We start from the raw sequence: 21,372 nt of genomic DNA on the forward strand, positions 1-21,372 counted from the left end.
AATTTTTTAAGTTTTCAATATGATTTAAAATGCTCATAAATGAATGTTAAATGTTAGAAATAAGGTCAATAAACACATATATAACAATCTCAGCCACTCACTGGTTGGGTGGAATGAATATTCGTTTTGATCTTGCTCATGAATGGAAAGGGAATCATTAAGAGAATTGAGACTGCTTGACGATCAGTAGACATAAGTTTTTATACATACATATCACCTACACGTGTATCTCTCTCTATACATATACAGATATATATATCTGTATGTATCTATATCTACATCCATAGGTATATATGAGAGAAGCACAGAATCACGGAAGACTTTGGCAAACCTCTCAGATCAGAAAGATATGTCTGAAGGAAACTTTTACCCCATCCTAATTCTTGAGTCTGAAGCCCTGTCACCCCATGTCTTTACTTCAAAAAATGTGATTTAGGTACTACGCGAATTGGAATCACTTGGAATACTAAACCTGCAGATTTCAAGACCTATTCTATTTGTTCTAAGGGGCTGGGTTCAGAAATCTGTGACCCTAGCAATTCTCATGTCCTTAGAGTTTAGATCACCTCTTGTGGTGAATGAAGAGATAAAATTTCTTATTCTTACGCATTAGGAATTTTGGTTGAGAAGCAGTGCCACCAACTGTCAGTTTAGCTCATGTACCAGTCAACAATATTGCATTCATGTTTCTGGATGTGGGAAAATGGGGTGGAGATAAACAGTTGGTGGCTATGGAGGCAGTTGGCACAAAGAGTTCTGTCTCTGGAGTGCATTCTGACCGATGGATATACCAACAGCATGTACCGGTGGGCAGCTGTTTAGAACCTTGAGGGAACGAAACTCCCACTCGTAGTAACTACCTCACGTAGTGAGGAAGACGTAGTATCCGCTCTGCTAAATCTCCAGTCTGAGAGGGAAGATCTCACAATGTACCAAGATAGTTCACAAACTAATGAGAGTTAAAGGATAGATTGAGAGAGAGGAGGAAGGAAGGAAGAAGGAAGAGAGGGAGGGAGGGAGGGAAAGGCAGGGGGGTGAGAGGAACCTCTGAAAATGATATGAATACTCTAAAACTACACTGTACATGAATTGCTCTATTCTAGTACTTTCCTGGGTAAATTTTGAAGCCCCCCCACCCCCACCCCACCTGTTCTAGTAATAGAAAATCCGGTCTCTACTGAGAGGTGAAGTCACATTGCCACTGCTCTTCACTGCCACATGGTGTCACTGTTGACACTGGTCCTCTCCATACAACAGAACCAGAATGCCCAGTATACAGAATGCCTGTCGGGACCAGATTCCTACCCAGTCAGTTGTGATTCTCTGAAGCAAGATTAACTCTCTCTCTCAGTCAAGGGTCACAAACTGGTTGCCTGTGGGCCAAATTCAACTGTCAGAAGTGGTTTATTTGGCAGCACATTTCATGGCAAACATTACTGTCTCTCAGTTTTACACCAGCCCAATACAAACATTTATAATGCCTGACTGGCAGCATTTGTGCTTGCAATCCTGATCCTGGTGCGAGGCTTAATCAAAGAAGCACCATGCTTTGACTCTCATATTATTATGGATTCTGAACTTGGCATTTCCACGTGATGCACAGCCTGTTCTCAGAACCCTGTCCTGGAATAGGGCATCATTGCCATTTAATCTCTTGACACAGAAAAGACCCAATTAAATCCTTTTTTGAACAATTGCCTGTACCTCCTACATTTCTAAGAGTGATTATCCTCAGTGATCACAAATATTCTCAGGGATATTTGATGGTGGCAAATGGGGTGCTCACCTTTAATGACTCAAATCAGAGTGAATTTCCTGGCATCTCTTCTCACTAGAGATTATCTCTGGCTGGGTTGCCTACAAGCTACAAAGATACAAACTATTTTCTCTAATACCAATTCCTAGAATGACATATTAGTAGATCGAATAAAATTGTTCTCAGATTTATTGTTTCATGGACTGGTGAGTCTTTAGTGCTGGGGACAATATAGAGTTGTCAGAAAATTTAAAAATTTTGCCAAGTTAGCACATTTAAAAACATCTATCACCATAATTTTATGAGGATGATTATAAACACTTCTGTGATGAATATCCCTATCATAAACCGTTATGCACAATGGCACGTGTATCCCTAGGGTGAATTACTACAATTAGAATTTTATACTTTTATTGCTGTTGTGAATAAAATATTTCTATTTTATGTTGTAGCTTATCATTATTGCTATGGTACTATTTTACAGTTACTGATTTTTTCCCTTTATATTGTAACTGGATGGCTTTTAAACAGTTTTATAATATAATGACTTTTGAGCTAATTCTTTTCTATTTGAGCTACAAGTCTCCCAGGCAAACTGAGTTTTCAAAGTTTCCCAGGCAAACTGAAGCAGCATTTTGAGAGGAATGAGTCTGACATCAGTATTTAGTCTCATTTTAGAGTCATTTATTACATTCACCTAATTTATGACCCCTTCAGGTTGGAAAAGATGAACAATAATGTGTAGAGCTGTACAAAGACGGATAAATATTCTTCTCCTCAACAGCTCTCAGGTAAAGCTGAAATTACTTCACCAAAGAGCTAAAATTTCACAAACATCATATTAGAATATCATTTATTCATTTCCATCAGTGTGAGTACTTTTTCTCAATATTCTAGTTGCTATGAGGTGGGAGTTACCATAAACAGTCTGCCTTTAAATCTTTCTCCCAAAGTAGAACTATGAGTGTGAGACACCTGCCCTGTTCACAGTAGACTCTCTTCTTCCCACCCTCCCTCCATTCTCCATCCATCTCTTCTCTCTGGGACCAGCTGCTCATAATATGTGCCCCTCTGGTCTGCCTCTATGTCATATAATTTTTACAGAGACCTGCCATTGAGGGAGGCCCATGGTTTCCAGGGCTGCCTATGAGTAGTTAGAAAAGTCTAACTCCGAAGTTCAATATTAGAATTTCCATTATTGCCATATCACAAAGTCATATTTTAAAAAATACTTCTATCAGTAAACTGGTATAGCCACTGTAGAAAACAGTATGGAGTTTCTTCAAAAAGTTAAAAATAGAACTACCCTACAATCCAGCAATCACACTACTGGGTATTTACCCAAACAATAAAAAAAAATATGATTCAAAGGGATACATGCATGTTTATGTTTATAGCGGCATTATTTACAATAGCCAAGATACGGAAGCACTGTTTATTGATTATATATGGATAAAAAAGATGTGATATATCATATATATATATCATATATATGATGGAATATTGTTCAGCCATAAAAAAGAATGAAATTTTGCCATTTGCAATGAGATGGATGGAGCCAGACAGTATAATGCTAAGCAAAATAAGTCAGAGAAAGACAAATACCATATGATTTCACTTATATGTGGAATTTAAGAAACAAAACAAATGAGCAAAGGGAAGAAAAAGAGAAAGAGAGAGGCAAACCAAGAAACAGACTCTTAACTATAGAGAACAAACTGATGGCTACCAGAGGGGAGGTGGGTAGGAGAGGGGGCAATATGTGAAACAGGTGATGGGGATTAAGGAGTACACCTGTGCTGAGCACCTGATGTTGTATGGAATGTTAAATCACTATATTGTACACTTGAAACTAATATAACATTGTAAACTAACTGGAATTAAAATAAAAAAAAACTTAAAAAAATTATCAGTAGTGAAGCTGATGTTTTTGTCTTCACCTGTTTTCCACCATTGTCTATCTCTAATTAGTTAGAAACTTAGTTGGGGTTAAGGTGGATCTTAATTTTGCTCCTCTTTAAATCACCAATAATTCATATATTCAAAAGACACATAAATATACACATACATATAGATGTGTATATATATATATATATATACCCACATACACATATATCAGGCCAATTTTGAGAACTGTGTACTAGATTTACAGGAAGGATTAAGAGTTGAATCAGCTGCAGATATAGGACAAATAGACTAGAATTTACAATATGGACTTTATAACAAAAATCCTGAGTGGATCTGTAGAACAGGAATATCAGTAGACATTATGTGAAGACAAACAGGAAAAGCTGCTAGGAGAATAAAATTTTAAATAATATTTTAAAACAAAGAAGACTTTTAAATAGCAAAACAAATAAAGGGCCTAATTTTATGTGTCAGTAACTCTTAGAGATTTCAGCTGTTCATTAAAAGATCAACCAAAAGAGTGACTATCCCAAATGGCAAAGCAAATTCGCCTCTTCTTAGGGTTTGTCAAGGCACTAACTGTACCAGTGTGACTTCATTCACCCTGAGAACCTACTGTATTTTAGCAATGTCAATCTTTAAATTTGCAGTTACTTTATATAAGCTATTAGGTATACTCTTGTGATCCAGGAACATCATGAAGTTACAACTACAAATTGTGCTTACAGTTGCAAATACACCTGGGTTTCAAAACAATTTTAAAGGCAATATTTTAGAAGGCCACAAGATGGGGGTATTCCTGCATACAAGCAAATAACCTAAAGTAGTGCACTAAACTCAAGCTGGGCTTTGACCAATAAGGTCACATGTGAGTAATTAAATTTAAATGTATTAAAATTGAATAAATGAGAAATTCAGTTCCTCAGCTGCACTAACCACAAAGCATAAACTCAACAGCCACATGTGGTTAGTGGTTGCTGAACAAGGCAGAGTAAAACACTTCCATTATTGCAAAATATTCTATTGATTTTTTATAAAATTTTTTTTTAATTAAAAAATGGGGGAGGCTTTGGGGCGCCTGGGTGGCTCAGTTGGTTAAGCGACTGCCTTCGGCTCAGGTCATGATCCTGGAGTCCCGGGATCGAGTCCCGCATCGGGCTCCCTGCTTGGCAGGGAGTCCGCTTCTCCCTCTGACCCTCCCCCCTCTCATGTGCTCTCTCTCTCTCTCTAATTCTCTCTCTCAAATAAATAAATAAAATCTTTAAAAAAAATGGGGGAGGCTTTAAAGAGTGCTGATTCTTCCCATTATTTATAACCTAACAAATGGAAGAACTTTAAATGTCCAGCAATAGAATTTTGGTCATCTGAATTGTGGTATAAGTGCATGCCAACATATTACATAGCCATTAAAAATAGTATCTTCTTAGAATATGGGGGATACTCGTGATATAATTTTAAGGACAAAAAAGAGGAAGTAAAAATATGTACATATATTTATAAATACATGTATCCACATAAATGAATATATGATATAAATTTGGCAATTTTATACTATATATACGTACATTTACACAGAAAGATCATAATATTATCGGTGATTAGCTGTGGGTTATCAAGGATCTTATTTTCTTCTTTGAACTTTACCTTATTTTCAATCTTTTTCCAAGATTAAGAAAAAAATATTAGTAACAGAAGAAACTATAAAAATAAGGTAGAGCTTTTAGGACTTGAGCAAAAGCTAAAATGAGTTTTGGAAGATTCTGGTACTTCACTTTTTAAAAAAAACTTTAAAGTTTTTTACTCATATAAAGTTTTGTACATGCCTATAAATACTCATATGCATAAACTATCTGCATACTTTTTGTCACCAGGGCAGTTTGTAAATCTATAATTTGTACCATGTCACTGAGGCCTACTAGGGCAGTTGAGTGGTCTCCAGATTCTCCCTCTAGTGCTGCACCTGTTTAACACCTGAGCCCAGTGTTACATTCATTCATTCATTAGGAAGCAAATCAGTAAAACATTTTACATGTTCAGAAATGTTCCAAATGAAGGTCTCCTCTGTGTCCCTATTGCTATTCCTTAACTAAATACATTCTTTTCTCACTGGCTCTTTCAAACACTGGTTGAAATTCATGAAGACTCCAGTATCCGGTTTATGAAAGGAAGCTCAGACTTTCCTGGGTTCATTTGCTTCTTCCCTCCACTTCCCACCTGAAGGCAGGGTGAGTAAAGCTCTGGGCACTGGAGGCAGCTTGCTCAGGTGGGTCCGGCCGGCCTGTCTCAGCTCAGAGCCCTACCAGCTTCCGACCTCATGCCTTCAGCTTTCCGGCTTCACTTTTCTGATTTGTAAAATGAGGGCTACAAGGAGAATTCTTGTGGAATCATAATAATTTAAGCAAAGTGCCTGAATCACGGAAGGAATTTAGGTTTTTTAGTTGTTATTAGTTGTTTAGTTGTTATTATTTAGTTGTTATTTAGTTGTTATTAGGTTATTTAGTTATTAGTTGTTATTAGGTTATTTAGTTGTTATTGTAATAATATAAATATTCATTAGGCAGATGCTCATTAATCAACAAATAATCCTCTTTTTTTCCTCCTTTCATCAAATATTTTGAGCTGGCGGGAGACTTTATATTATCTGGCTAGGAGATAGGCTATATTTAATCTCTGTGTAGCTGTAGGTGTCAGTTTGTCCTGCTTCAATCAGTTGTAATCCTCTTAATTCAGTGTGCTGCAGTGTTTCACACCCAGAGGCCATGGAGAGGTTACTGCTGGGGAAATGAACAGTTTGCTTTGCTAAAATGAGAGGGGAGACTGTGAGAGATGAGATGGAAACAAAATCACGGCACTTCCTCAGGCCAATCAAATTTGAAAAGAGTACCTAAAAGAAATGGAGGACCTGGAAATTTATTTTCTCAAGTATTTTGTGCATGTGTACTCTAGAAAAGTCCTTGCACACCCTTTGTTTTGAATTTGTTTCTGGATTTTACATTATGGAAATACTGGGTAGATAAGAAGTAGAAGCAAAGACTTCTGAGCTCTGGTAACTGTGGAAAGAAAGAGCTTGAGGAGGTAAAGCCACAGATGCCTCAGTTTCCCTCCTCTGTAGCTGGGACCCTTAGAGGGGCGAAGGGGGACATAGAAACACTGGGATTAGTATTGGAAGGAAGAGAATTTGGGGGCATTCAAGAGAAAGATCAGATCATTTTAGTTAGAAATAAATGAACTATACTGTATTTTCTCTGCATATTTAAATGTAGTGAATATTTGCAGGTGTAATACATACCCTTTTCATTCATACAAACCTGTACCTACATCTGATGTTTTATTTTACTTAGACTTTTTTCTCAAGTAACTGGGTTTTTAGGAAAAAACGATCTCTTACCATTGGCAAATACTTTCAAATACTTTTTTGGGCACCTAATATATGTATATATGTAACACTTTGCTACTTGTTGGCAGATCCTAATCTGGATCCCTAGCATGGAGTGCAGACCTGACCTGACTTTTGCTTAAAAAAAAAAAAAAAAAGACAATTTGATTACATAATCCCAAATTGAGCACCTAGTATATGTCATCTGGTAGAAGCAGCTGATAATTACAATTCCCACTATCATTCATTTTACCATACACACCCACACAGACTACCAAGAATATCTGTTAATTAGGCAAAAGAGAGATTTTAAACTTACCATACCAAGGCTAAGCTGCTTTTCTAACAGAACCAGTGGTTGGTCAAAAGGAGGAATGTAGGGAAGGGTGCCTCTGGTATTTTTAGTGCCGGGGCTGGATTATTTAAAGTCCACCATGGCAGGGAACTGATGTAGTTGGATAGTTTGTGATGTTAATAACTTTCAATCGGTGGGCTAATGGATTAAGGGTCTTCAAGGGAGGCTTGAAAAGCAAATCTGTTCACCTGGCCAAGTAAGCAACTTTAATTATCTTCCAGGAGCAGGCTGTTTTCCAGCATAGCTAGTTGACTACAGACACAAGAAAGTATTCCTGGTCCCAGCATTGTATAATATAGTATCAATGCTCTCAGTTCTCATTTTTTTCTGAAACAAGGTAAAATTAAGACTCTACAAATGATAAAAAATGAACATGTATTAAAAGATTATATTTTACTCATTTAATGAGAGAATCAGGCAGATGTTATAAACAACTCAAAGGAAAAGATTAAGAGGACAAATACATATTGAGAGTAAAGTTACTGAATTGTAATGGAGGCAAAACTGATGTTTCCACCAGAAGGAAGGCACTCAAAACTCTACTGGACAAGACAGAATTTGCATGGCTAACAAATTAAAGAGTCATAAAATAGCTGAAAGACAATAAAAGACTAGAATCTGATAACTCAGAAGGGCTATATCATTTGTAGGGAATACAGATGTGCTATTTGTGGACAATGCATAGTTTTCCATTGAAACAGATTTTTCTACATTGGCATCCTTTCAGGATTTTTATTATTAGCTCGCATCCACCTGAGTTTATTATGATCCATCTTACATCTTCCTCTCATCCATAATGAATATCATTGCCAAATGCCTTGACGAGGGCGGAGCCCTGTTTCTACCACATATCTCTGACTTACCCATCTAGTCTCTGTCAAAGAAAAAAATGAAGTTACTATAAGGTCGTTCCCGATAAGCCCCTGCTTCCACTTCTCTGCATTCACAAATTAAACTTAATTTCTTGTGATAGCACAGGTTTCAATGGCAAATCAGGACAGCTTACAGCGATCACTGGGAGGGAGAAATGGAGACGGTCCTGGACTAGAACCAGATATACCCACTAACACACAAAAAGCCTAAAACAAGATGTGTGGCTTGAGTGATGGCCAAGATTTAGCTGGAAGAGTAAAAGAAGTATCCACTGGGAACAGCAATTACACCAAGCTCACCCCAAATCACACAGCTAGTTAGCCACAGAGCCTGGCATTCAAATGCTGGCCTAATTCCAAGTACTTGCACTTTCCAATCTATGTCTTATATTCTTTTTCTTCTCATTTGTTTTTCCTTAATACCCTCCGTACTAACAGAAATATAAGTTTTGATGAAAGATTTGTCCTCCTGATTAGATCGGCCTACCTCTAGCAAACATATCCTTTCTTATCTAGGCAAGATGGACTTTGTTCCCAGCCTTGAGCCTATTCTTGGAAAATCTTGAAATATTTCAAAACACCAAATATTATTCCTTCACATCAATTGTAGAGACAGTCTATCACTTGTGAAAGAAAAAAATAACCAAATAATTAAAAGATGATTTTATTCAGGTTACTGCAATAGGAGAAATGTTCATCATTAATGAACATTTAAATGATGAACACTTTAAACACAACAAAGGGCCCTGAAGATTTCCAGAGGCGGGTAGACAGGAGTCATCCATGTCATCTGTAAGTCTATGGGAGTCAGGAGAAAATGGAGACTGGTCTCATCTTAAAATACGTGAGGGCAAACTAATCCTTTTTGGTCAAACATTTCCCAGAACACAGAAGGTGGGAGAATTTAACTATCACTGTTTCTGGGGGCACAAGGCTGAGGTAAAGTTCAACACCATCAAAACTCGAGTCTTTTGCTCTCTCCCAAATTCCAAAAGAAAAGCTCTCAAAACACGGCAGTTCTTTGGTGCCCTGCTGGGGACATCATGTTCTTACTATGCCTTCCCCAACCTCTTCTGATGTTCTCATTCATCCTCATTGAGTCTTAAGAAATAGGCAATGGACAGCAAATTTGACAAAGGAGATTTTCATCACAGACTAGATGCATCTCCTGATTGGCCACATGAGGTGAGCCTGCATGGAGCCACTTCTCTATGAAAAGCCCTCCACCACCACAACTTTTTCTTCACGCTCAGGTCAGAAACCACTTTCTTCGCAAATGTTCATGCTGTCTGTCATATTGTTCCATTCTATCTAGAAATCTGCAAAAATTTCTTTTTGTTTTTTTTTTTTTGGGGGGGAGGGGATAATCCAAATGATGGTAATTTGGGCTACAGGTACAAATGAGGCCCTGCTATGGTCCCAACTTCTCAGTGACAATCATATTCCCATTCTGTTCAATGCCAAGGCAAATTTTCTTACAATTTCCTCAAGATAAAAAGTGGATGGGAGTGTACTTCTGGCTCTCCCTTACTTTAAGTGATAGGTGTAGGGGATTCCATGTTTAAAGAGGTAGAGTCTCCTATTAGAGACTCACCGTAAGGGAGACCTGGGCTTTGAATTTCATATTCAGCATTCATGAATTCTATAGTCCTGTCCAAAGAAGTGTTCATAATGCATGCTCAGTTTTGCCTTCTTTGCAATGTCCTTAGGATAAAAGCATCTTGAATGCTCAGGTTATAGATTTCACTGAAATTTTGTCCTAATAATTTCTTAACACTTTATCATCTGTTTGATGCTTTTAAGAAGATGTTTCTAATAGGTTATTTGGTATTTTGAGTTGATTTCCCTCAAAAGTTTGGTCCAAACAATGCACTCTACCATATTACCAAAAATGGAAGCTCCAATGGCCCTTGCAAGGGAAGAGATGTGATACTATCATTGATTTTAAGGATACCTTCAGTTGCTGGGAAGAGAAAACAAAACTCATACTAGCTTATGTAATAACTGATCATATAACTGAAATTAAGGTGGCCTTCTGGAGTTGTCTTATCAGGACTCTATCTTGGTTTCTCCATGATTTTCTTGACTCTGTTCTTTTCAGTGTGTTGGCCTTATCTACCAGCTGGTTTTGTGAAAGGAGTGCTAAAAGTAACTGTATTACATCTTCCTTGCTCATAGTTATGGGGAAAGGAGGGCTTCTTCCAACAAACACCTGTGTCTCAAAGATTCGGTGATGTTAGCTAGTTTAAGGTCATCCTGAAGCTGATTAGGTTTAGCTGTAGCAAATAGGATCCTCCTGAAGCTGAGGATATATCATTGTCACTCATATAACAAAGTTGTTATACAAAGAAAAGGAAGAAATGGATATTCAGGAGACAATCAGAATGGCAGAGAAGGTAGGTGAGAACAACAGGAAAGTTTGGGAGGCTTGAAAGGTAAGAGAAGAAAGTAAAAGAACAAAAAGGTATGTAAAGAGGTTATTGAGACTGACAAAAAGAGAATTCACAATTTTGTCGAGGACTGGCACTATTTATCATCTGGTTATGGGACATAGTTGCAATGAAATATATTGGTCATGTTGCTTCAGATTGGAGCCCTGCTTCTTCTTATATTTAAAGGCATTTGTCAGGGTTTTTTTCTTATTGAAACATTACTATAAGGAATGTTTTCCCCTATTTGCTGAATTCTCACTCAGCACTGGGTGCTCTTCAGGTCCTAACACAGGTCTTGGCACTTTCTGTAGGGGGGAGATCCAACACTGAAGTGCTTGCTTGGAAATGTCTATAAAATAAACATCTGGTGAATGAATGGAAAAAAAAGAAGAAACATCGATAGAGGAAACTCGACTGTCATTGATGTTTTTACAATCTAAAATCCATTTTTGAAAGGAGATTTAGTTTTAGATTCTTGAGATCCTTAAAAGGCAGAGAACTGAACCTTTGAAGTCCAACGAGAGAAAAACAAGGAAGGTCCAGGCATTCAAAACCATGTGCAGCAGAAATATGGCGAGGCCTCAGACAAATCATTTCATCTCCCTGAACCAGTTTACATCTGCAAAATGATCAATGTGTTTTTATGTCAAAAATTAGATCATCTTTGGCTTTTTAAGGTGCATGGAATTGTGTTGGGCAAAGGTTTCATGGGCAAGTATGCTCTATTTCATTATACTGCTCCTGTATCATGCTTCAACAAGCAATGAGGAAAATGGCTTCACTGTCAATGAAGGCTGCCATGGGAAACAGGGACCTATGCTTAGTGAGTGTCTGGGTCTTATCATCACTTCAATCTTTCCTGTTGACAAGTGAATTACTGTAATGAGCTCTTATATATGCAGTCAAGCTGAAGAAATGGGAACAGCATGCTGGTTAACTAGAGACTCCTCTGTACCTTAACAATCTTCTTTATGACTAGACTGAAGTTTTCAGGACCCAAATATTCCTTGCTTCTCAAAGGGGCTGCTCTGGTGATCTAAATGATGTGTAACAAACCATCACAAACTGAACTACAATGGTTATTTATTATTGCTACTTTTCACAGTTCTAGGTGTTGACCGGGCTTAGTCATGCAGTTCTTGCTTGGAATCTGTGTCATTTTGAAGATTTTTTTCGCTCATGTCCTTTGGAAGATTCAAATGTCTGTAGGCAGGAGGAGCTGCAGTGCCTCAGAAATATCTCTCTGTGTGGTCTCTCCAGATGGTCTTTCCAGACAGTCAGGGTAGCTGACTTCTTCCATGGAAGCTGTGACCTGCACAAGCACATGTCCCAAGAGAAAGCCAGGCAGAAGTCTCATGACTTTTTTTTTTTCCATTGGAGTTCTCCTCATTTTTATTTTTTTTTATGTTATGTTAATCACCATACATTACATCATTAGTTTTTGATGAAGTCTTATGACTTTTGAGGACCCAGCAGAAGTCAGCAGAGTCACTCTGAGTACATTTTAATCTTCAGAAAATCTGAATCATTGAAAGCATATTCAAGAAAGAGAAATTAAACTCCACCTCTTGGTGACTGGAATATCAAAGAATTGCAGACATGTTTTAAATTCATCACAAAGACTGTCATTTCACCATAAGAAATTCATTATTATTATTTTTAATTCTGATGGGCTTTTCAAGACTCTCATATCCAAGGCAAAATAGTCTCTGGAATTAGACCTTCATCCATTATCCTTTCCTTATTTAACTAGGAATTAGCATACAAACCCATGAGAATTAAGCATCAGGAACGTTAGGAGTAGGGAAAACGTTCCTGTGGTGGGGAAAACAGAGGATTACAGGAGGATACCAAAGGGACCACTGGGCGGCTGGTTCAGATGCAGCTGCCAAAAGGCAAAACAAACAATGTCAGCATGGCATTCCTGGGTGGTGCCAGCTCCCGTTGTGCCTCTGGCCCTTGACTGGCAAATCACTTCCCCTCTCAGGCCCCCTTCCTCATTTGTAAAATACAATATTGAATCAGATACTTTATCCAGTTCCTTCTGGTTCTGACATCATGCAATCCCATTATTTAGATGCTGAAACAGCCTCTTAATAGGACAGAAATTAAGTCTTGACACTTGGATATTAATATCTATGTCAACATTTAATAAGTTGAGATGAATCACTACTGGTGAAATAGCTAGGATGTCAACAGACAACTCACTCAGGTGACAATGAGAAGAGATAACTGCCACATTTTATATAATTCAAATGAGACATAAAAGAAGAAATAACCCCTGCGAGGCTTCACTGAAGATAAGTAGCCAAAAACATATTGCTTTCTTTGATGCTCAGATACTACCTCCCAGTTTGATCATAGTAAAGAAAAAGTATAATTTAAGAGCACTCATTAGTGTAATTTTAAGAGCATTGGTGAGGGCTTCCATTCTCAAAGGGAGGATTCCAAGCCTTGGCAACTTTTTGTTCAGCAGTGCATACCTCTTAATGAATTTTTGGATATGATAAATATAGGGAAAAAATCGTATTTCATTGAAGTGCACTGTCCATAGCACACCCTTCTGGGAAGTCTGGTTCCAAGCCTTTTTACTATCTTTGAGCTGTTTTGCACCTCTTTTTAAGTTGCAGGTAACTGATGGATATGCAAACTCTGTCTTGTCCAGTAGAGTCTCCATTGACTTTTCCATTTTGGAAAATCCATTTTGCCTCCATTTGCCATTCAATTCCTTTATATGTTTGTGCTTTTTGACGTTTCTCCTGAACTAGTTCCCCTATATTACATGAATTAACTAAAAATCTTAAAAATGTGTTCATTTTTACATCTGTAGGAGAGTTATGATTTTCCCATTTTCTAAAATTATCTTTTAACATAAAGTTGGACCTGGGCTTAGTTTAAAATAGTGATTAGAGAGAGACCAAAACTGCTCTCCATTAGCAGTGAACAGGATTTTGGAGTTTGGGGACTGGCAGGTTTAGAAAAGGAGAAGACAATCAAGCAACCACAGAGTGGTGGGAAGAAGTGCGAGAGCCAACAAATGTGGCAACCTACGAGGCTGGAGAGAGGAGGGAGGTGAAGAGTAGAGTGGGGCAGGAAAAGATGGCAGAGGAGAAAGACAAAGGAAAAATTCTACATGGAAGAGGGAATTAAAAAACTTTAAAGATGCTCAAGTCTACTGGTAAACCATGTTGGTCTAAGTTTGCCATGCTTCAGTAGACCTTTTTCTATTATCTCAAAGGTTTGGTAATAAATGATAGCACTTAAAGCTTTGCAATCATAGAATGCCAGGGGGTGAAGTAAGGGGATGTTATATTCCATGCCATTCCAATCCATTTTTTTTCTTTTAGTGGTAATACTACATTTCAATATTGGAGACTAAAATTGTGAGGTGGGTAAGATCCAGAGTAAAGATCCATTTGGGTTCACAGCATTTCATAGGTTGGGCAGGCATCCTATTTGGAGCCTATTTTCCTGGCATACAAAATTTGTTGGTTATTTCTGGTGCTTTGTCAAGGTCACAGTGAAAGTCAGGACAAGCAGCCTCCAGAACTATGCTCACGAGGGCCATGCTCTTAGAAACTCCAACCAGTGCTTTGAACGAGTTTTTACTCTGCTTGAAAAGCTTCAAATTTTTTTGAGGGAAAAAACCGGGACTCCTAATGTTGGTCAGTCTTTTTACAGATAAGAAAATGGAGGCCACTGACATTTAAGCTCGTTATTTTTCGATCTCCTTAAACAGCATTGACCCAAGAAATAGCCCGTAACCCAGATGATCTTTTTTTTTTTTTTTTTTCTTTTTTGGCTCCAAATATCTTTTACTGAGACCTATTTGAAGCATTTCAGTCCTTAATTCAAATAAACTTCAACTCAGCTGAATGGCTGATGGCTGATCTAGGTAAAGGCTTCATGGTGACAAAAATATGCTCCACCTACACAGACCTCAAAATAAGTTCCTAACGAGAGTGTGAATGTACTCAGGGTGTCTGTCCCATCTTCTTCAGGGTTTGATTGAGCTCCTCAAATTTGTGAATCTGCTGAATAAAGAAATCCCCATAGTGCCTGGCGACCTTGGTGTCTGCGATGTGGATCATGTCCTTATCGATGTAGAAGTCAGCCTCAGAGCCCGACTGAAATTCGTCATCAAGGGCAGAGATGCCACTGGTCCACACCAGGTTCCTCACCTTATGCTTGAAGACAAGGAGCTGGATCCGGAACTCCTGCTCTGTGAGGTCCAGGAAGCCGGCCAGCTTGGCCACAGACATAGTTGTGTAGAGTTTGCGGAAGCTGTGGTTGGTAGAGAGCTGGGCCTGCTGCTGCACTTCCTTGGAAAACACCTTCAGCTGCTGCAGGAAGGGCTCCTTGTGGTAGTTGGGGTGCACGTTGTCATAATTGGGGACCACAGGCAACAGGAATTTGGGGCACGAGTAGCTGTAAATTTCCTCATAGACCTGTGGGTCACCCTTCTGCATGCGTAGCATCTTGTCCCCATATTTCTACTGCAGCTGCAGGAAGCCTCTCATTGATTCACATGGGGCACATGGTGAGGGCGATGGCCAGCAGCACGTGCATCTGCTCATTCTGCTTGTTAATCATCTCCTACTTTATGTGGTCCTCTGGAACATGCTCTTGGCCCTCTGGATGTAGAGGAATATGTTGGCAAAGACCCGGATGGCATCCTGGTAGTGACACATCATCAAATATGCAAAACTGACATAGTATTTGTGGTGACCTGGCACTCAGGCACCTGAGAATACATGCTCTTCTTATTCAGTTCAGTATTCTCCAGTACCTTGATGGCCTGGTAGTAATCCCCCAACAGGGAGTGCAGACGCAGAAGCCCCACCAGGCTGAAATACCCAAGCATCTTGTAAAGGGTGTGCCATCCATACTCCTGCCAGCCACACTCTGGGAGTCGCCTCCACTTGTATACACCTCCAGCTGCTGGTTATTATTGGACTTGTCTACCAGGGAGTGAAGGACGTTGAGGACACTGTGAACATTCCAGATTTTGGTATTGTCTCAGCTAAATGCAAGTGATGGCAGCTAACTCTTGTTATAGCAAGCTCTGAATAAATAGTCTATTTGTTCTAATATGGTGGTCTTTGTTTATTTCCACATAGTGCATATCTCTGGGTGAGAAAACACAGGAAGCGGAGATAATGTGATTTCCAGCACTTTGCATGCTTCAAGATGTGGAAGAATGATCAAAAAAGTTTCTCCTGGGGACTGGTATTCACAAATGGATGAGGAAACAGATCAGAGAAAGGAAGCTAATCTTGCAATGATGTGGGAAACAATCTAGAGAAGTCTCACAACACCAAGGTCAATTGAACCACCTCACTCTCTTGTTCTAAAAATATAAATTAGAACCTGGGCGCCAGAGTGGCTCAGTTGGTTGAGCGTCTGACTTCAGCTCAGGTCATGATCTCAAGGTCCTGGGATGGAGCCTTACATCTGGTAACTGGCTCCTAGTTCAGCAGGGAGTCGGCTTCTCCCTCGCTAACTGCCCCTCCCCCACACCTCATGCTCTCATGCGCTCTCTCTCCACATAAATGAATAAAATCTTTAAATATATATATATATACATATAATATATTATATATACATATATTTAAATTAGAACCACAAGAGATGCTGAGAAGAGATAAAGGAGTATGCATCCCTAAACAAGAATCCTGCAATAACAACAACAAAAAAATAGCTGAGCATACAAACCCCTGACCCCAAGCCATCTGTACAAGTAAACTGCACTGCAGTTTTTGCTGAGATGGCAAAATTTCCACTTCCCTAAAGTGTAATGAATTTCCTTTGTGAAATAAGTTGGTACCTAAAATAAACATTTTGACAAATTTCAGAGAAACCGCAAAAATCCCTAATATTACTCAATTCTTTACTCATGGACCAAAGTAAAATGGTGATTAAGTATGAGGAATTCACAGGCAATCCTGTGAAATAGATACTGTTCAAAGATAATTTATAGAAAAAGGTAAAATCAGACTCTCATACTGATTGAACACATGTTAAAAATTTTATTTTACTCATATGAGGGAAGCAGGCAGAAATTATAAGCAGTTCAAAAGAAAAGTCCAAACAGCACAGATTTATTTATATGGGTAAAAGAAATGTCAAAATGAATTGCAAATGGGACAAAATGAATTGCAAATGGGACTGTTTTGCCCACGGGAGGGTGGGGGTGGGATCACATCACTACCAGATGGGAACATATACATTACCTACAATTTATATAAAGAGTTGCAAAATAGCTCAAAGACAATGACAATGAGCAGGGGTAGACTCATGATCCAAAGGGTATGCTGTAGATGGTGCATAGTTTTCTACTGAAATAAAGAAACAGTTTCTTTATTTAACTCTACCAGAGAGAAATTCACAGGGTTAATAGAGGCAGAAATAAAATCACTCCTGAAAAGGCACTGAATCACAAGAGGATGGCTTGAGTCCATGTCAGAGCTGCTCAATTTGGAGTGACCCTGTGAAAATAGTTGGAACTACCTAAGTACTACAGATTTGTATGTGTCACTTAAAAGGCTGAAAAGGGCTACATGCCAAACTCTAGATACATAAAACAGAGTCCACTCCCACACTTCCACCCCACCCTGACATCTCTACCCCAAGTTTATTATTTATCTTTTATATTTTAGGTCCTAGGACTTTCCTTCAGCAATATTGAATGAATCACCTCCATATGTGGGGCCTTGCTCTCTCTCTCTCTGCTATGAATTCAGAGATGTCAAAATTTATTTCTTCCTCAGATGATATTACCCACCCCTCTATGTCTCAGACTTGTGTGGCAAAAAAAGTTGATGGCAGGTATAAACATACCGAAATCCCTGGGGTATGACTGTTTGTTTCCTGGTTCTGAAGCAAGCAGTACAGAAAGGCTGGGTAAAATGAAGGCTCTTCAGATTAGCAGGACAAAATTGAGAGGAGTTGGTACTACCCATGGTGGGAGGGTAAGTGATACAGGTCATAAACGCTTTGTTTCTGCAAAAGCCCTATCCACCGAAGACCATCAGAGACGAGGTTTTACATGGGCAAAATCAGACATAACAACCCAAGTCAGCGACGGAGGGTACCCCAAAGGAACTATTTGCTGCTATCCAAATAGTTGTAAAAATTGTAAATATTTGTAAAAATTGCGTTCCTAATGAAAGATTCTGAGAAGGGTCCCATTTCTGTATTGGGTGCTATTTCTGAGGTAGGGTTAGGAGAAGCAGCAATTAACTAGTGATTCAGTGCTATCATGATGTGAGGGAGGATTACCAGTTGGGTGTCCCTGGTAATAGATAGGAATAGCAAATGGATCTAGAGATATCATTGATAAGAAAGCAGTAGTCACTCGAAGAGGGGGTCATTGGGCATTAAAGACTTCTCAGAAGTGCGTTGTGAGTGCTTTGAAGAGAGCAACCTGAATTCTCATGCCTACAAACTCATAGTTCCTTCCACATGGTGGCAGTTCCAAAGGGCCATGTTAGTTTTATTCTCTAAGCAGGGTTGTTGAAAGAATCCTAGAGAACAGGGAGTTCATAAAATGTTGGCAATTTGTTGGCAGAATGGCAACTACATCCTCTGAGAAATCATGAAACAACAACAAAAATAACATTTCAGATTCCACTGCAAAACGTCATCCTCAGGTATCTCTGAAATCGTTGTGATTTTTAAGTAAATTGGGCACTTTTTTCAGAGACTTTTAATTTCTCTGAAGGTGCTAAGTAGAGGCAGCATGGGGACCTAGTGATGGCTAAAGGAGATAAAGCTTGCATATACACAAGGCAAGCCGCTCTACCTGTGCTGGGTCTTAATCTTACTGACCTGAAATGTTGGACACCTGTCTGGAGGTTAGTACTAAACTACAGAGAAAACACTAACATCATAACACTATGGCTACAGATTTGCTCTAGGAACCAAAATTTACAATAAAGTATCCTGAAGCCTACCCACTGACCCCATGTAGAGGGCTGGATGTGTCAGTCAGAGAAAAGACTGAAAGCCTAGGATAAGCCTACTGGATCTGGGTCCTCAGGGACCACCAAAAGCTGTATTCATCTAAGGTAGCCTGAAGTGAGATGACATGAAATGACATTCCCAAGATTCTTCCAGTCCCCTGCCTCCTTAAGATATGAAGAGGCTTGAACTAGAGGCACCTTCTTGCAGTCCCTTGACTCTGTTGCATTCCCACATTCCAGCTCTCCTACTAACCTAGCTTGCTCTTCACCAACAACAGTTTTCCTCACAGTAACTCAAAGGTCCTTTCCATCTTTTTTCATCTGTACTTAGAAATACCAACTGAACAAACACCAAAGATATCAAGTCATGTTTTGAATGTAGCCTTGTAAGGGACAGAAATTTTCATAGATAATTTCTGTTCATGTCTCTGAATATATAGCATCCAAGCCAAGCCTGAGCAATAGTATATTTGATGTAGAAAAACAATACCTATAAAGTTACTATATACATATGAGAACAGCAAAGTGTTACCTGCAGTATTACCATGATAATGACAGCTGCTAACAGTCAGATAGCATGTACCATGTGCTAGACATTGTTATAAGCATTTATGTGTATTAACTCATTTAAACCTCACAACAAAGTGGATAGTTTTAAAGTGGATACCATTATTCTTCCTTTTGGCAGATGAGAAAATTGAGGAATGTAATACAATTTCTATCAATGTGTGACATACCTTTTAATGGAAGTGTAGAAAATTCCTACCAATAGGCCATATCTCATGTTTAGGGTATGTTCACATTGATTTTAGAGTGAAATCTCTTTGTTTCTTGAGGCTACATTTAACCAATTAATTTCCTCAAGAGTGACTCGAGATGACCTATTGGAAATGAGAGCCCTAAAATGGAAGGTGAAGGGCAACTATAAAAGGCACTGTCTAGTAACAGACTGGAAAAAACACTGAAACTTCCACCCAAAGAAGAATGAATGAATTGAAGTATAACTAAGGAATGGAGTATCATACACATGGATAAATCTCACAAAAATAATATTGAAAGGAAAAAATCAAGTTGCAGAAGAATATATGATAATGTTTATATATAATGTAAAATTGTATGAATAGTACCAAACGGTGTTTAGGGATACATGTACTGCTAACCCTTGAACAGCATGAGGATTAGGGGTACTGATGCCCTGCACAGTAGGAAATTTGTGTATTAACTTTCGACTCCCTGGAAACTACTAATAGCTTAATGTTGACTGGAAGCCTTATCAGTAACATGAATAGTCTATTAACATATTTTTTATGTTATACACATTATACACTGTATTTTTATAATAAAGTAAGCTAGAGAAGAGAAAATGTTAATAAAATCGTAAGAGAAAATACATTTAGAGTACCGTACTGCAAAAAAATATGTATATAAGTGGACCCATGCAGTTCAAATCCATATTGTCTAAGGGTTAACTGTATTAAAGCTATAAAGAGATGTATGGTAACAAACACTTCATTAAATGCTCTTCTGTGTCAGACATTGTGCCATTATAGATATTATCTTGTATTTGGAGTACTCAAGAATTATAGAAGTACTTATCAAGGTTTCTAATGTCATGAATTAGATATGGGATGGTATAGTAGTGTTGCTAATTCTGTATTTTATTAAAAACAAAGTAAAATAGGGATGCCTGGGTTCCTCAGTCGATTAAGTGTCTGACTCTTGGTTTTGACTCAAGTCATGATCTCATGGGTCATGGGATCAAGTCCTGCATTGGCTCTGTGCTCAGTGGGGAGTCTGAGATTCTCTCCCTTTGGCTCCTCCCCCACCTCTCTGTCTCTCTAAAATAAACAAATCTTTAAAAAAAAAACAAAGAATAAAACAGAACTTACCATCTATCCTCATCATTATTTATAAATAGAAGATATTCTAATACTTCCAAATATGTTAAAAACATAATCACAGGGGAAAATTTTAATTGAGCTAGCTTTATCTCACCAAATTCTTTATTCTTCCCTGAAGAACATAGTATAAGCAGTTCAGAGCTGCTGTTACAGAACACTCAAGATTCGCAGAAGTGAAAAGAAGACCTTCACTGATTTAAGTCAGAACACCAGTAGTCACTTCTTTCTTACTTGGTTGGCTATGGCTTCCTTCATCACAAAAAGATGAGATATTAAAAGACATAATGTGACAGCTGTTATGCTGAATTTCTCTTACACTGAAAAAAATTGCCTATAATGAAGATATGGCAGTGACATCTACGGGCTGTGTGTTCATTTGGGAAGAAGGCTCCACATGTTCCAGACAAAACAGATGCTTATTATGTTCCTCAGGGACTCTCTCACAAATTTCTGCCTTTGTATCAGTTTCCCTTCTTCTCTTTCAAAAACAGATCCCACTATTTTACCTGTAAAGCAGCCACTGAATTAAATGCTTTCCCAAGAACCACTGTTTTTAGGTTGGCAATTCTGGGTTTTAACACAACTGTCACCACTGACTCCGTGCAGTTGATATGAACCACAGTAGCATGCTATGCTAAACAAGGGACAAGAAAACAGTAGGATATGAAAGTATCTACAATAGTGTAGACTACCTCTCTATGCAGCAGCTCACATGGACAAGCAAGAGTATGACAGATAAGACACCACAGTTCTAAGTGTTGTCATTCACTCTCCTTGAATCCGAGTGAGAGGATTGGGCAGTTTTACA

The 21,372-nt window shown here is 38.5% G+C and overlaps 1 pseudogene; it reads right to left on the bottom strand.

Moving 5' to 3' along the window:
- Positions 1-14,673: 14,673 nt before the first annotated feature.
- Positions 14,674-20,565, bottom strand: LOC113938414 (annotated as a pseudogene).
- Positions 20,566-21,372: the final 807 nt, after the last annotated feature.

Source organism: Zalophus californianus, chromosome 8 (assembly GCF_009762305.2).
Source record: "Zalophus californianus isolate mZalCal1 chromosome 8, mZalCal1.pri.v2, whole genome shotgun sequence".
NCBI lineage: Eukaryota > Metazoa > Chordata > Mammalia > Carnivora > Otariidae > Zalophus > Zalophus californianus.